This window comes from Anastrepha ludens, chromosome 2 (genome assembly GCF_028408465.1).
Source record: "Anastrepha ludens isolate Willacy chromosome 2, idAnaLude1.1, whole genome shotgun sequence".
Taxonomy (NCBI): Eukaryota; Metazoa; Arthropoda; class Insecta; order Diptera; family Tephritidae; genus Anastrepha; species Anastrepha ludens.
The window spans coordinates 9982692-10000000 of NC_071498.1; the positions used below are offsets into that span (position 1 = coordinate 9982692).

At 35.3% G+C, this 17309-nt stretch overlaps 1 protein-coding gene across 2 annotated transcripts in view; it reads right to left on the minus strand.

The window, feature by feature from the left end:
• Positions 1-17309, minus strand: part of LOC128863080 (neuroligin 4-like) — a 334586-nt gene that overhangs the window by 286055 nt on the left and 31222 nt on the right. The window lies entirely within an intron of this gene.

Below are 17309 nucleotides of genomic sequence, written 5' to 3' on the forward strand. Positions count from 1 at the left end.
AGACTTCACGTTTCATTCAAAGACTTATCGTTTTGTTCATCCGGACATATACGAATATCTGCAAACTTTGTCTAACATATCAAATATAGCGCGACTTTTCGCTATTCGATTGCGTTGTTGTTGTTTCCTTTATTTTTGCAATATTAATCTTCAAACCTGCTTCTGCTACGCAATCGCTTCCATCCTCCATCAACAGAGAGATACAGTCAGTGTAGTGTGAATCTTCCAGACCTCACCGCATGATTATAAATTGTATAAATTTATTAATTCTAAAACCTAAATTCTATTAAACTTATCGAAAAGTATTACCACAGAACTACCACAAATTCAAAGCGTAGATGTGCCCGTAAAAATAGCTTCGATTTCATTATCTTTGTATGAGGACATAATTTTAAATTTCTACTGCAACTGATAGATTCTACAATAAAAATAGAGGAAATTTAAGGCATTAAAAAAGAAAAATGTTGATTTTGTTTATAAAAAAGTAGCACCGCGTCGAGGCACAAGTAGCCGCTGAAAGTTTAAATGTGTTAACCGCATAGTAAGTTAGAATTCGTAATCAAAAAGTTTGCATGGCGCCGTATTGACTGCCGCGAAGTAGAGAATAAGCTACATAAAAGTTATAAAGAAGTAAATTTGCCATCTGCATGTACGCGCCAATCGGTGTGTGAGAAACTTTAAGCGATTTGGTAAAGTAAAAATCTAAGCGAAAAACACAGAAAGCTTACAAAGCTTCAACATTCTTTCACTTTTTGAGTAACTACGACTTAAGTATTATCCATAAGTTTCTTCATTTCCTACATCGAAATGAATTTCTTGAAGAGCGATGACTTTTGCGATACGCTAAATATCTTATGCGGGTGGGTAAGCGTGCACAGGAGGATGTGTCAGGTGCATACCCAAGAAACCGAGAATTGCTATGAACAAATATTTAAATTTTAAGCAGGAACGTTTCTCTGACACATTTAAGAAGTTTGCTAAAGGCTAAAAATACTGAATTGCTCTAGAAATTAATCCGTGCTGGTGCTTTGCTAATGAGTTTTTACGAGTTGCGCTACTTGAAAGCTTGGCTATGTCTAGCGTAGATTTGGCAGACGAGTTTTCCACAGTAGTAAGTAGCTAAAGCGAAAAGAAGAACGAAGATTACTGATAACCTTCATAAATAAGAAAATCGAAAAACGGTGTGTTCAAGCGAATCGTGGAAAAAAATTAACTGAAGTTTATTTTTCTTTGCAGGCTCGATTTCTTGGAGAAAATCGTGCCATTGTAAAATTCAACTTAATTTTCATGACTTGCGCGTACATGTAACAAATGCATCTTGCGCGATGGATAATACTCATATATGTATGAGTACAATATGCACATACACACCTGCTTGGTCATTGTAAATTGATTCTCAATTATGGTATGACGCTGCGTATGAGTAATATATGGAAGTAGGCCTGCGGTTGCAGTTGCTGAATTCATATTTCAATGTCAAATATATAAATACATATTTTTTAATTTGCTCGGCTCCTATTTGATTATCTGTATTTATGTATGTATGTTTTTTAGCCGGAGGTAAGCGTCAAAAGCCTAGATGACCATGGAAATTTAACCCGAACTAAAGACTCCTCTTGTCGGAACGGTTGCTACTCACGGAACGTTGCCGTTAAGTAATACGTCGACAGTCCGTTATTGACTATGTTAACTCTAATTAGCCAGTATGAGAATGTGCCCGGTGTTCGTCTTGCAACGACGCTTTAGCACTTCCATCAGCCTGGAGATCAAGCTGTTGATGGCGTATGTTCGCCTTTCGCACCCATTCTTCATCACGCATATACAGGTTTACTGTACATTTGCGTCGTGTGGTTTGTTTTCGTGAGATACTCGCCAAAAACCTTGTGAAGGTCTACTCTTTCGGTATCGAAACGCGGCTGCAGGCATGGCATATGCGTCTCTACTTCGTCAGGGCAGACCGAAAAAAAGAGATCGTTTTCCGAATGAAAACCGTGAAGATACTCTTTAAAATATAAGTGATTGCTTAGCGGAATGCTAATCACCTACCCTACCAGAAATCAAATAGATTAACGAAACCAACACAAGACAAGTCTTGTCGAGGCCCTATGCTCCCGAAAAGAGTGAACAAGAAAAAAAAATAATGTTCAGCAGTTGCGTCACGTAGAAGTCAACTTCCCCGTGCTTCCTTCGATACCATTTCGCTAGGTCTGGTATCAGTTTGTGCGTCCAACGACCATTTTTAGAAAGGTTTTAGCGTTCCTGCCACTCTCCGATAGTGAAAGCAGCTGTTGTTTTTTTGTTGCCCGAAGCTCTTCTTTATTTGGCATAAGTCTTGAAAGCGCACCGTGTACCAGCTGCTCTTTTTTTCTGACTGCAGCATTATGATCCTTCATCCATAATCGCGATCACCTCGCGTACCCTACTTGCGCTTAACAAGACTAAAATAGTCTTCTGCGCTGCAAGTTCCAGTTTCACTGCTATCAACCATTTTCGTATACATGAACTGGTATAAAAATATAGAAGTGTGTTAGTATGTAAGTACGTTTGACTTTGGCTTGACTTTTGGAGTGCATATATAAAAATCACACAAGTGTTCGATCTACAGAGCTGAACATTTTTTTGGTGGTCTAATTGTATTTTCATTCGAGTATTTATGGTCAAGGCTTTTTCGAAAAATTATTAATTTAAAAAAATATTCAGACATATGACTACAAATTTTTTGAACAATATTTTCATAAAATATTTGAACCCATTATTATCTTTGATACTGAGTCTTTAGACCCTTCAATAGGTCATATGAAGAAAACTGTTTGCACGATTTTTCCGTAAAATATTTGAAACCATTATTTTCTTTAGTACTGAGTTTAGTTAACCATTTATTTAGACATTTGAAACAAAATTTCATTAACGATTTTTCCATAAAATATTTGAACCCATAGCCTCTGATAATGCATTTTTCTGACCATTTATTTGAAAGCTAAACCTGTTGGAAGACAGTTAAAAAGTTCCGCAAATATATTCCATCGCTCGGCATCTCTAATTTTAAAACTAGCAATCACTTGGGCATCAATCTATCGAAAAGTCCTCAGAATAGACAGCAACAAGCCGTGCTGATTATTTGTTGATCCCTTTGTTTTTCAAAAATCATATCAAAATAGGTAATAAATTCACATTATTGTTGCAGCTGATAAATATTATTCCCGACAGAGGATTTAATTATATTTTTTCACAGCTAACTTCACACTTAAGTCGCCTTGCCATTATATGTTTTGATAGCTGGTATAGCAAGACTTGTGTGTGAAAAAGTTCAATCGATTTTACACAGTAGTTTTTGGTCGGTGCCCTTTTAAATATGTAGAGCAATAAGCAGCATTTTCGCCATATTTTACGTTTTTAGTATAGAAAAGGAAAAAATGCTGTTTAAGCCTGAAAGAAATTAACCGAAGTGATTGCAGAAGATGTGATGATAAGCCAGTGCCAGAACTGGATAGCAAAATTTCGAACCGGCAATTTTGATGTCGAAGATGCACCACGTTCTGGAAGGCCGGTTGAAGCTATTAGAGAGGCCATAAAGGCATCAGTTGATGCAAATCGACGAATAACAACACATGAGATCGGTGAGAGGTTAAATTTATCGAATTCAATTGTTTATGACCACCTGAAAGGCCTGGGTGTAACTTCGACGCTCGATATATTCACAAAAAAACAAAGTTCCTTTCCGAGCAACCCAATATTTTCGAACCGTCTCAATCAAACTTTAATTACATCAATTCTGGTATTCACAATTTCCATACAGTGCCCTTCCGTGTAGTCTTCTATGACCAAATTGCCATGTAAACAAATAGCAGCTCCCAATTAGCGCAACAAGGGCGCTAAATTGAAAATAGCTGGTCGTAGAAGAACACACCTCACCATTCCAAATAACAAAAATGTTGTTCGGAATGAAATACATGAATTTTTAATATCCAAATGAAACGCCGCATAACTTGTCAATTAACCTTTTGCTGAAAATATAAGCAAATAAAAGCTCGCAAATGCAAATATTGCTCCCGTAATTTCCAGCACGAAGGGAACTTTTTAAATCTATGAGTAAAATCTGCAATTAATGTTAGCTGGCACCTAAGGCAGCATATTTGTTTCCACAACAAAAAATTTTAAACAACAGTCAGCGTGATGCATTTTTATATAGAAAATACATGTAAATATTAGATTATTTTGCCTATGTTTGATTACGTGAAACAGAGACTGCCTCCTCCTCAGAATTCGTGCGAATTTTAAATGAAATATGTAGCCAGTATTTCACCCAAATTGACTGCACAGCTCTAGACAAAATAACAAATACCGAAAGCAATAGTCAATATAATATTGAGAGAATTCGAAATTATAAAATATGTGTAAATGTTTGCGTAATTAAATGTACAACAACAACATAAAAATAAAACCACACAATTTTCAACCAGGCCGTACACCCAGGATAGCTGCAGATATAAATAATAACTGAAATGAATTTTTTAAGCACCAATTATTTATGAATTTATGAATACTGGACACATACAAACATACGTATGAGATAATACTATATGTGGGTAATGTAAGCAAATGCAAGTTTTATGAAAAAATACGAAAGGCTGACTAGGCAAATTGAGTTTGAACTGCGATTTTAGCGCAATTTTCTATAATTGGCCACAAACAAACTCATACCCTCTATTACGCTGTATAAGTTGAGTTTAATTGAAAATAGTACATAGAACTGCTAAGGCAACCGCTGCGACTGGCTGTGTCGGGTAAAAGTACCACAGGACGGATATTTTTCCCCGGACCCATTAAGAAGCCTTTTACATTCTACTTACTTTCATGGATGCATACTTTACGTGCTTTACGTGGGATTCGAACTCACAATGTCTGGGATAGGAGGCTAATGCACTTACGCTAGTCTACCGAGGTCGCATACTTCCATACATAAATAATTTTACATTTACTTATTATATGTACTTATAGACTTACAGACTTACATACGTTTATACTGTCATACTTGTATAATTAATACTTATATACTTATATACATATATACTTATACACTTATATACTTATATACTCATATACGAAAATACTTATATACTTATATACTTATATACTTATTTACTTATATACTTATGTACTTATATACTTATATACTTATATGCTTATATACTTATATACTTATATACTTATATACTTACATACTTATACACTTATACACTTATATACTTACGCACTTATAAACTTACATACTTACATACATACCTAGAACAGCTAGTGCATGCTTAATTCAGGAAATCTAAAAAAATGTCAAAGCTTATATTTAGAGCTTTGTGTCAGCTGAACATCGAGATATTGCTGATTATATCTAGTATATATGTAGTATATAGTATATAAGTTAACACCACACCTTACAAAACCTCGAATTGGACAATAACCCCATGGGTTAGTGGCACCGATAATACATCCGGTGAGTTCGTTATAACCGCTGACGCTGCATCAGCATTCCACGAACATTTACATGAAATTAATAAATGTATCGATCAGCAACAATAACGAGTCAACAACAGTCAGCATATTGATGGCCAAAATAGGTGTAATGTAGAAGTAAGAAACATAATGTAATTAATCTTAAGTTTGATTCAGTTTAATAAAGTCAAGAGCGGACACAAGTCCGCTAGCTTTTTTTAAAAATAAAATTAATTTTATAAATTAATAACTGGCGGCCGAGCAGGGACCGGTCTTAAAGTTCGCGAGTGAAGTGTTGTACAAAAAAGAGTGCAATTACAAGGACGCGAATCGTGAGCCGGTGCAGCTTGGAATCCAATAGGAAAAGAACGCTCACTTCTAATAGTGCGACTTGGAGGTGCCCCAGTAGCGGAAATCAGCAAAAAGGAGCCACACCCCACCGCCGGGAAGTGTTAGTGTAAGGATATTAATATTAAGCAATATTAAGAATTATAAAAAAATTATTGAAAAAATATAAGTTGAATATTACTATTAATTTAGAATTACAAAAAAAATTTTATTGAGAAAAACAAATTTGTGAAAAATACAGAATTAAATATTATTATACAAATTAATTGAATTATTTAAAGAACCCACAAATGTAAAGAAAGTTATAAAGAAAAAATATTATAATAAAATCTGGCTTGCACAACCAATAATATAATATAATTTAAAGCGATTCACCACCTAACGGGGGACTCTCCAGCTTATAATAACAAACATTCTCTGCGATTCACCACCCAAGGGACCCTCCAGAGAACTGTTAAATAAAAACAAAAATTTTAAAAATAAATAAATAAGAATTAAAAATTCAATAATGACTAACCCTAACAATCTCATCCGACCCCCTACGCTAAACGTACCCTCACCACCTCAGCCAACTGCCTCTTCTCCAAATTCATTCAACATGTACCAATTTACTTCTATAGTTACAGGACTGGTTAACAATATCATGAGTCAGGAAGGAAGAAATATGGTTCAGGCAGCATTAAACCCAAATGCAAGTTTTAGCAACATAACTGATGTGACTATAGACGCAAGGCACTTGAACAACATAACTGACCTTGACAAGATACCAGACGTGGTTAGGTGTGTGCGAGATTTTTCAGGAAATCCAGGAGAATATAACTCTTGGAAAAAGAGCGTAGATCGCATTCTTCAGATCTACGAGCCCCTCAGAGGAACGCCGAAATACTACGGTATCCTTAATGTCATAAGGAACAAAGTCGTGGGCAACGCCGACATTGCCCTCGAATCATACAACACGCCATTAGAGTGGAAGGCTATTTCCAGATGCCTTACTCTCCATTACGCTGATAAGCGTGATTTAGGTACTCTCGAGTACCAAATGACTTCTCTAGGGCAGGGCAACCTCACTATCCAGGAATTTTACCAACGAGTATATTCCCATCTCTCCCTTATCCTAAACAAGCTTGGATGCATGGAAGTCGGTGCAGAATCTATGCATCTACTTACCCGCACATACCGGGACAAAGCCCTCGACACTTTCATACGAGGACTGAAAGGTGACTTACCAAGACTCCTTGGTATGAGAGAGCCAGCAGATCTTCCTCAAGCTCTTCACCTATGCCTGAAATTGGAGAACCAAAATTTCGGTTCTCATTACGCAATGAATAGCAATATCCAAAATAGGAAGCCTCACGACTTCCGACCACCTCTCCCACCCAAGAAATTGACTAGTGAATTTTATCCCCAATTGGCATATATGCCAAGACCCCAAATGAACCAACAAAACTTCGCAAACCAATACCGCCCTCAAGCTCCTATGAACAATTATCATCAGGCCCCTATCAATAACTACCGAAATAACCAACAATATAGACCATTAGGACAACCAGCCCCTTTTAAGCCTCAACTCCCACGCCCAGAACCAATGGACGTCGACAAATCCCTACATTCAAGAGCGGTGAATTATATGAATAGACCACAAGCTAATAACGGTGTTAAAAGACCTCCAAACTTCTCACAACAAGTGCCTCTAAAACAACAGAGGAATTTTCATATAGAAGCAGATGAGCAAAATTACCAACAGGACTACCAACAAAATCCACAATACAACATTGACCAATACTATCAACAAAACTGGACTCCTACTACACAGGAGTACGAAGCCGCATTAGCAGCGGAAGAAAACGGGCAATCAGCTCAAGAATATGCTGAAGAAATCTCACAACCTGAAATGCAGGACCATATCGATATTCATTTTTTATAATGAACAGTTCTTCGTTACCTTACGTCGAATGCAGAACGAAGAACGAAAAAATTCTTAAAATGTTAATCGATACAGGATCGAGTAAAAACTATATCCAACCCTGCCATGTCCCAAAGAAAATACCCAACGACGAACCATTCTTTGCGAATTCAATTGCCGGACAGATTGAAATTACTAACCACACAATAATTAACATATTTGGCAAAAATGACACATCTCTGAAATTTTTTTTACTACCTACATTAAAATCTTTCGACGGAATAATAGGAAATGACAGCCTTAAGGACCTTTGTGCAAAAATTAACATACATGACGACACCCTGACATTAGGTAATGGTATTAAAATTAAAATTAAACAAAAACTTTCCCCAACCGTTAATAAAATTGACATTAGAACCGACCACATGACTGCAACACAAAAACAATGCGTACACCATTTGACTAGAAACTACCCACATCTTTTTACAGACCCCGACGAAAAACTAACATATACCACTACTGTGGTAGGAGAAATCAGGACTTCCTCAGACACCCCAGTTTATACTAAATACTACCCATACTCTCTTGCTATGAGAGATTTCGTAACAAAAGAAATAGAAAATTTATTAAAAGATGGAATCAGTAGACCATCCCGTTCACCGTATAACTCACCCGTTTGGGTTGTACCCAAAAAATTAGATGTATCAGGACAAAAGAAATATATACTAGTAATAGATTACAGGAAACTGAATACACTAACAATAGCCGACAGATACTCAATCCCAGAAATTAATGAAGTTATCTCACAACTCGGAAATAACAAATACTTCTCTGTACTTGACTTGAAGAGCGGCTTCCATCAGATTCCGTTAAAGGAGTTCGACATTGAGAAGACAGCATTCTCAATTAATAACGGGAAGTACGAATTCACCAGACTTCCGTTCGGATTGAAGAACGCACCCGCTATATTTCAGCGAGCACTTGACGACATACTGAAGGAGCACATAGGGAAAATATGTTATGTCTACATAGATGACATAATAGTGTTTGGCAAAGATGAACAAAGCCATCTTCAAAATGTTGAAAAAATTTTTTACACGCTTGAAAAAGCCAACATGAAAGTCCAATTGGACAAGTGCGAATTTTTTCGTAAAGAAGTTGAATTTTTAGGATTCATCATATCCCCTACAGGTATAAAAACCAATCCCTCTAAAGTAAATGCCATCCAAGAATTCCCATATCCACGAACATTGAAAGACTTAAGGCCTTTCCTTGGCCTCTCAGGCTATTATCGACGCTTCATCAGGGATTATGCTAAACTAGCAAAACCTCTGACATCGCTTTTAAGAGAGGAAGATGGACATGTGTCCAAAAACTCTTCCAGCAAAAAGCCAGTTGTGCTCGATAGCAACGCCTTGAATGCCTTCAATAAAATAAAATCAGCATTAACATCAAAAGAAGTCATACTTTCGTACCCTAATTTCAAAGAAGAATTCCACCTTACCACAGATGCGCCATGCTACGCTCTAGGCGCTGTCCTTAAGCAGTCTGGAAAACCAATAACATTCATCTCTCGCTCACTAAATAAAACTGAGGAGAATTACGCTGCAAACGAGAAAGAAATGCTAGCAATAATTTGGGCCCTCACATCCTTACGAAACTACTTATATGGATCTGCCAAGGTTGTAATTTTCACAGATCACCAGCCACTCACCTTCGCATTGAGTAATAAAAACCACAATGGGAAAATGAAAAGATGGAAGTGTATCCTCGAAGAATACAACTATGAAATGAAATATAAGCCCGGAAAAAAAAACGTAGTTGCAGACGCACTATCCAGACCCCCACAAACTGACATTAATACTCTTACAGTTAAAACCTCTTTTAAAAACCTACTCTTCTTAATGATAGGCAACGAAGATAGCTACTTATTTCAGTTACTATTTCCAAGTTTCCACAGACACACTGTTACAAAGCAAAATTATTCTAATCAGGATATCATAGACATATTTAAACGCTACCTCGACCCTTCACTCGTTAACGGACTATACACCACAGAAACACTGATGGGTAAAATTCAGGAAATATTCCCTCTCCACTTTAGCAATGTGAAAATCCGCTATACACAAACTCTACTTCAGGACATCATATCAGAGACAGAACAAGAACAAATTATCATCGAAGAACATCAACGAGCTCACAGAAACAGCCGCGAAAACAAAACCCAAATTCTACGAAAATTCTACTTTCCAAGAATGCATGGGAAAATTGAACAGTTTGTAAAAAAATTTTCAACTTGTCGTGCTCAAAAATATGATAGACATCCAGCAAAACCACAAATCCAGCCTACTCCCATTCCTCACTCCCCAGGTGAAATAGTCCATGTTGACATATATTCCACTGAAAAAAAATTAATCCTTACAGCCATTGATAAATTTTCCAAATATGCTCAGGTAAAGATAATACCTTCTAGAGCAATAGAGCATATTAAAGACCCAAGTAGAGAACTAATGATCGCATTTGGAATACCGAAACTTATAGTAGTTGATAACGAAAAATCTCTTAACTCTGCCTCAATATCATCCTTACTTAGTGATGAAATGTCTATTAACGTTTACACCACACCACCATATAGTAGCACAAGTAACGGACAAGTAGAAAGATTTCATAGCACACTCTCCGAGATCATGAGATGCCTCAAAGGCAATCAAACGACAATAACATTCGAAGAACTTCTATTTAAATCAGTACAGGAATACAATTCATCGATTCACTCAACGACAAAAGATAAACCCATAGACAAATTTTTTGGAAATAGAGTTTACAGTGACCCACAACAATTAGAAAAGCAAAGACGAGAAAACATTACCTTAGTTAAGAAAAAACAAGAGCAAGACCTCTCATATCACAATAAAAATAGACCAGAAAACAAGGATTTCTCACCAGGAGAAATAATCTATATCAAGATAAACAAGAGACGAGGTTCTAAATTAACTCCAAGGTATAAAAAGGAGAAAGTTTTGGAAAACCACAGGACAACGATTAAAACAGTAACAGGAAGAACAATTCATAAATCCCCAATAAAAACTTAATTAAATTTGCAGGTAAAATGGACCATTACAAACTTTTCATTCTTCTCATCACGATCACTACTTCTTCATCAGGCGTTCAAATTTTAGACTATAGTCAATCTCAACTTGTGACAATAGACGACGGACAAGCGAAAATACAAGACGGAACATTTAGATTTGTTCACCTCATCGACTTAGGAAAATACGAACAATTTTTGACAGAAACATACGAAGAGATAAATCACCAAATCCCTAACGACCATTTCCTATATCCTCTCCTCAAACACGAAACCATTCAAACCCTTGAAATCCTAAATGCACTAAAACCTTCTAACACAAATCACAAAACGAAGAGATCAATTGATATACTGGGAACGGCATGGAAATACATAGCCGGATCTCCAGACCACGAGGATTTGAAAATAATTACAAATAATCTAAATAACTTAAATGAAAATAATAATGACCAAGTAGTAATTAATAAACTATTTGAAAAACGAATAAATAATATAACCAATATAGTTGATAGAATGGTAATACCATTAGAAAGGAAGTGAGTGTAATAACAGAAATTATAATCAATTTGCAGAATAGGATTAGGTTAATTAAGGAAGAATTAATAAATATAAAATATGCCATCCAATGGGCGAAAGAAAATATATTGAATTCAGTAATCTATACTAATATTATAAAGAGGAAAACTTTGTTTGTTTGTTTGTAACGAATAGGCTCAAAAACTACTGGACCGATTTTAAAAATTCTTTCACCATTCGAAAACTACATTATCCAAGAGTAACATGGATTACATTTTATTTTGGAAAAAAATAGGGTTCCGTAAGATATTTGGATTTTTCGGACACAAACTGAAAAAAATCTTATATATAAAATAAAGTCAACTTTTTGTGTGTGTTCGCTAACCGGCCGTGTCTGCACCGAATTAAACCAAACTTACACACATTGTTAAGGAGGTATTGAAGATGGTTTCCGTATAGTTTGAATACCTATTGGTAGATAGGGTCTCGAGATATAGGTCAAAATGTGGACCCGGGTAACCTTCGGATGTGTATGTACAATTTGGGTATCAAATGGAAGCTGTTGGTGAATGCTTTAGTTCAGAGTATTTCCATCCGCTCCGTGACTAGGGTCTCGAGATAGAGACCAAAACGTGGACCCTAGAATGTGTTTGTACAATATGGATATCAAATGGAAGCTGTTGATAAGTGCTTTAATACGGGGTAATTTTCATACCTATTGATGATGAGGGTCTCGAAATATATGCCAAAACGTGGACCCGCCGTGTCTTTGCACCGAATTAAACCAAACTTACACACATTGTTAAGTAGGTATTGAAGATGATTTCCGTATAGTTTGAATACCTATTGGTAGATAGGGTCTCGAGATATAGGTCAAAACGTGGACCCGGGTAACCTTCGGATGTGTATGTACAATTTGGGTATCAAATGGAAGCTGTTGGTGAATGCTTTAGTTCAGAGTATTTCCATCCGCTCCGTGACTAGGGTCTCGAGATAGAGACCAAAACGTGGACCCTAGAATGTGTTTGTACAATATGGATATCAAATGAAAGCTGTTGATAAGTGCTTTAATGCGGGGTAATTTTCATACCTATTGATGACTAGGGTCTCGAAATATATGCCAAAACATGGACCCGCCGTGTCTTTGCACCGAATTAAACCAAACTTACACACATTGTTAAGTAAGTATTGAAAATGGGTTTCGTAAAGTTTCGTTGTAATTCGGAGCAGTGGCAACGGGTACAGCGTTCTTTTGAGCCAGCCATAATGTCGCTTACTTTTTTAACGCTTGGGGCGGAACTGAACTGTCAAATTGACAGTGTGAGTTACTATGTGTCAATATTTCTTTCTGATTTGGATGCCATAAGGAAAAAACGTAAGTGCAACATGTAAAAATTCTTTGTGAATTTTTTTGGAGTGGATTTTGGAACAGTGAATAATTTCTTACGAAATTTGCGAATTTATTGTGAAATCCGAATGAAATTATGTGTTCGTGGAAAAAACAATTTTTTTCGTTTTTTTTTTTGAAAAATATAAATGGATAATGGTTAAAAAAGCTCCAATGCTTAATAAAACATATAAATTGAAACGAAAAATTCATGGATGATCAGGAAAAAAGACGATTGTTTATTCATATGCGTTGATTTGAAATTTAAAAACAATCTTCCTTTTTCCTGATTTTCAATTTATATTTTATATTTACTCAAAAACAAATAGAAAAACAAAAAATATTGTTTATGCGAAAGCGCTTGAATAAAGAATAAAGAAATAAATAATATGAAAACCATATATTTTCTGTTCTAAACCATATCTATTCTATTTTAGTGTGCCCAGCGAAGGGGGCCGGGTTTGCTAGTATTAAGTAAAAAAGAAATAGAATTGTCAATTAATAAAATGAAAAAGGAAAAAATACCATTCAAAAGTGCCGAAGAAGCATTAGAAATATCGAAAATAAACGTATTAAGTAAGGATATGGAAATTTTATATATGGTAAAAATACCCCTAACATTAAAAGAAATTTTTAAAAGAATTATAATACGACCAGTAAAAAAAGCAAACAATATTATAATCAAACCTGAGTATAAAGAAATACTTAAAGGAAAAGATTCACTGTTCGGAATAAAAAATGAATGCGAAAGATATAATGATCTAACGATTTGTAAAGAAACTAATTTAATAGATTTAAGTAAAGATTTATGTATAACTAGGATTATTTATAGCTTGACGAAATACCCCAAAAATTCAATGGTACTCATGTCATCATATTTTACAATTCAACAATAAAAATAAACAGTCAATTATTCGAAAATTTTGAAACAAGACCGATCGAAGCCATACCCACAATACTACAGCCAACTCCATTACAAAAAGAGCACGTAGAACTACTTTCCTTAGAAGCTTTGAAAGACCTGCATATAAAAAACACGCATCAAATTAACTCTATCAAAAAGGCGACATTCTCTGTCGGTAGTTTAACAACGGCAGCATTCCTAATAATTATAATACTCATTTTCTTCTTAAGAAAACGGTCCGTGAAAATACAATATGTGGAAAAAGAAGTAATGAAGCCAGTACAACCCATAACGAGCCAAGAAGTTAACCTGCCAAGCGAAAAAAATCACATACCAACATATGTGAGTTTTAACAATTTGCCATTCTATTAATGATCGAGGACGATCACATTTAAAAGGGGAAGAGTTAACACCACACCTTACAAAACCTCGAATTGGACAATAACCCCATGGGTTAGTGGCACCGATAATACATCCGGTAAGTTCGTTATAACCGCTGACGCTGCATCAGCATTCCACGAACATTTACATGAAATTAATAAATGTATCGATCAGCAACAATAACGAGTCAACAACAGTCAGCATATTGATGGACAAAATACGAGTCAACAACAGTCAGCATATTGATGGCCAAAATAGGTGTAATGTAGAAGTAAGAAACATAATGTAATTAATCTTAAGTTTTATTCAGTTAAATAAAGTCAAGAGCGGGCACAAGTCCGCTAGCTTTTTTTAAAAATAAAACTAATTTTATAAATTTATAAATTTATTAACTTATAGTATACTAGCAACCCGCCCAGCTTCGCACGGGTATAAAATATATACCCTATGTCACTCACTGAAAAAATTATTAAAATCGATCCAGTAGTTTTGGCTTATTCATTATTGCCCGTGGCCCGCACGCGTTAAATTTGGAGTAAAACAATTCCTCTTTCTTTAGAGCATGAAGATTTCCTGCTATCTTTGGGATATCTAAATTCATACCCTACATTTTTGCATATTAACTTTTTGCATTTTTACATATGTATTTATTTTATTTTTACAACAATTACTATATTACAGAATGTCTTTATATACAACGTTCATAGCCTTCTTGTCATTAGACAATACAAACATGTTTTCTCTAGAGGTTACTCTTGAAAGAGCGGCATACAGTTGGCCATGTGAAAAACAGTCAACACTCAAATCTAAGCCTGCAACGTTGAAGGTTTGACCCTGAGATTTATTAATGGTCATTGCAAAAGATGTCTTTACCGGAAATTGTAAGCGTTTAAATTGGAATGGTAGATCCGATGGTATCAGAGGGATTCGGGGAATCAATACATCTTCTCCGGTACCACATCCTGTGAGTATTGTGCACTCTATTATGAAAGTTTTCAGTGATTTTACCATCAAACGCGTGCCATTGCAAAGTTTAGGTGGACTTAGGTTTCTTAATAAAATAACAGAACAACCTATTTTCAGCTCCATTTTGTGAGGAGGGAGTCCAGACGGTTTCAAAGAATTTAGAAATTCTGTAGGAAATTGAACAGCTTCTTCCAAATCGAGAACAGTATCGACCGAGTAGTATATTTTCGTCGGCGCATCAATCTTTGAAATAATCAAGTTATTTACTTTATCTACTTGTTCGTTAGTTGGTGACAGAATAGCTCTTTCTTTAAACCAAGATATTGACTTATAACTTATGTTATCAATGTCTGGATAGACATTGTTGACTAACTCTTGGATGTTGTCTATCAAAACACAAAGGTTTTCTAGGTTAATCCTTCCCTCACTTTGTGTTAATTCTCCATTGCCAACTTTTAGCAGCATCTCTGGAAATAGCCTGTTCTCACGTGAAGATGACGAAATCCTCATATTAGTTTTAAGCTCTAATTTATTGACATACGACTAAAGGTGGGATCTTTAGCGAAGCATTTATTTCGTCAGCACGTGTTCCCCGAGTCACAACTGGTAGGATTTGACGGAAATCTCCTGAGAACAGAATTGTACATCCACCCATAGGTGCATTTTTGTTGCGCAAATCGCGCATTGTCCTATCCAGTGCTTCCACAGACGTCTTGTTTGACATGGTAGCTTCGTCCCAGACTATTAATGAGCAGTCACGCATCAATTTTCCTGTATTGCTCTGTCTAGAAACACTACAGACGCTGTTATCATCATCGGTGGCGATTTTCAGCGGGTGCTTCATTGTAGAGTGTGTGGTTCGGCCTCTTTCCAAAAGACTCTTTCCAAAAGAGTAGCGGCAATGCCGGATGACGCAACAGCTAACGCAATTTTTCCGGTAGATCTCAATTACTAATTACTGTTGTAATATCTTGAAAAATATTGTTTTTAGTTATATGCTGTAAAGAGCCATATACATAGATCTATATGAAAATAACAATGTATTTAAGGTATTTAATTGGATAAGGATTAATGTTGTACCCATTTGTTGAAATCGCTTCGAAAATAAGCTATTAGTTGTCGTAAAAAGTAAATGACAAAAAATGTTATTGTATGGAATTGATAGCAAACTAAACGCGCTCCGAATCAATAAAAACTATTCAAAAACTGTATTTTAATTATGTGCGATTTACTAATATAGAACCTCAAAATAGCGTTTTATTTCGCTGTAAAATTGTATGTATGTACATTAGGGTGGTCCAAAAAAAAAATTTGTATGCTGCCGCCCCCCAAAATAGTAAAGAATGAAAAATAAAAAGACCCGTATTTTTTTTTTTTTTAATCAGACCATATTTAATGGTGCCGCCGGGGCTTTGAAATATCCCATGTATTTTGCATGGGAAAAAAATACTTTTTCGTAGATTTCATGTAAAAACCTGGAAAATGAATATATTTTAACCGGATAACTCAGTTTCTCTTCATAATTGGTCAGGGAATAACAACCAATTATGAAATAATTAATTTTTTTTGTATTAACTATTTTTTATAGAACCCCAAAAAGCCCCCATAAAACGAAAATCTAAGAAAAAATCGAAAAACAATATTTTATATTACTTTTATGATATTTTTTTGTGAGATTGGTTGTTATTCCCTGACCAATTATGAAGAGAAACTGAGATATCCGGTTAAAATATATTCATTTTCCAGGTTTTTACATGAAATCTACGAAAAAGTATTTTTTTCCCATGTAAAATACATGGGATATTTCAAAGCCCCGGCGGCACCATTAAATATGGTCTGATTAAAAAAAAAAAAAATACGGGTCTTTTTATTTTTCATTCTTTACCATTATGGGGGGCGGCAGCATAAACATTTTAATATAAATTTTTTCCCATGCATTTTTGGACCACCCTAATGTACATATAATTACATGGAATTCAGTACATACATAGATACATATGTACATATGTCCGAAATGAAATAATGCGAGCGATTCGTAAATACATACATACATACGTCACCATACGATGTAATTCAACATTAATGAGGTGTGGTGAGATTATCACTTAACGCCTGTTGCTTCATTCGGTTGACAGCGAACAAACACACAAACAGCTTTTTTTGGAAAAAGAGCTGCTTTTGTTTAAACAATTTTTGGTTAAATAACAAATAAATCAATTATTGTTTTTGATGCAGAACGAAAGTAAATATTTCAAAGTTAAACTTCAAGAAAGTTTCATTTTAATTGGTTTATTCGTTTATGATTTATGGCCGTGAAAACAAAAAAATT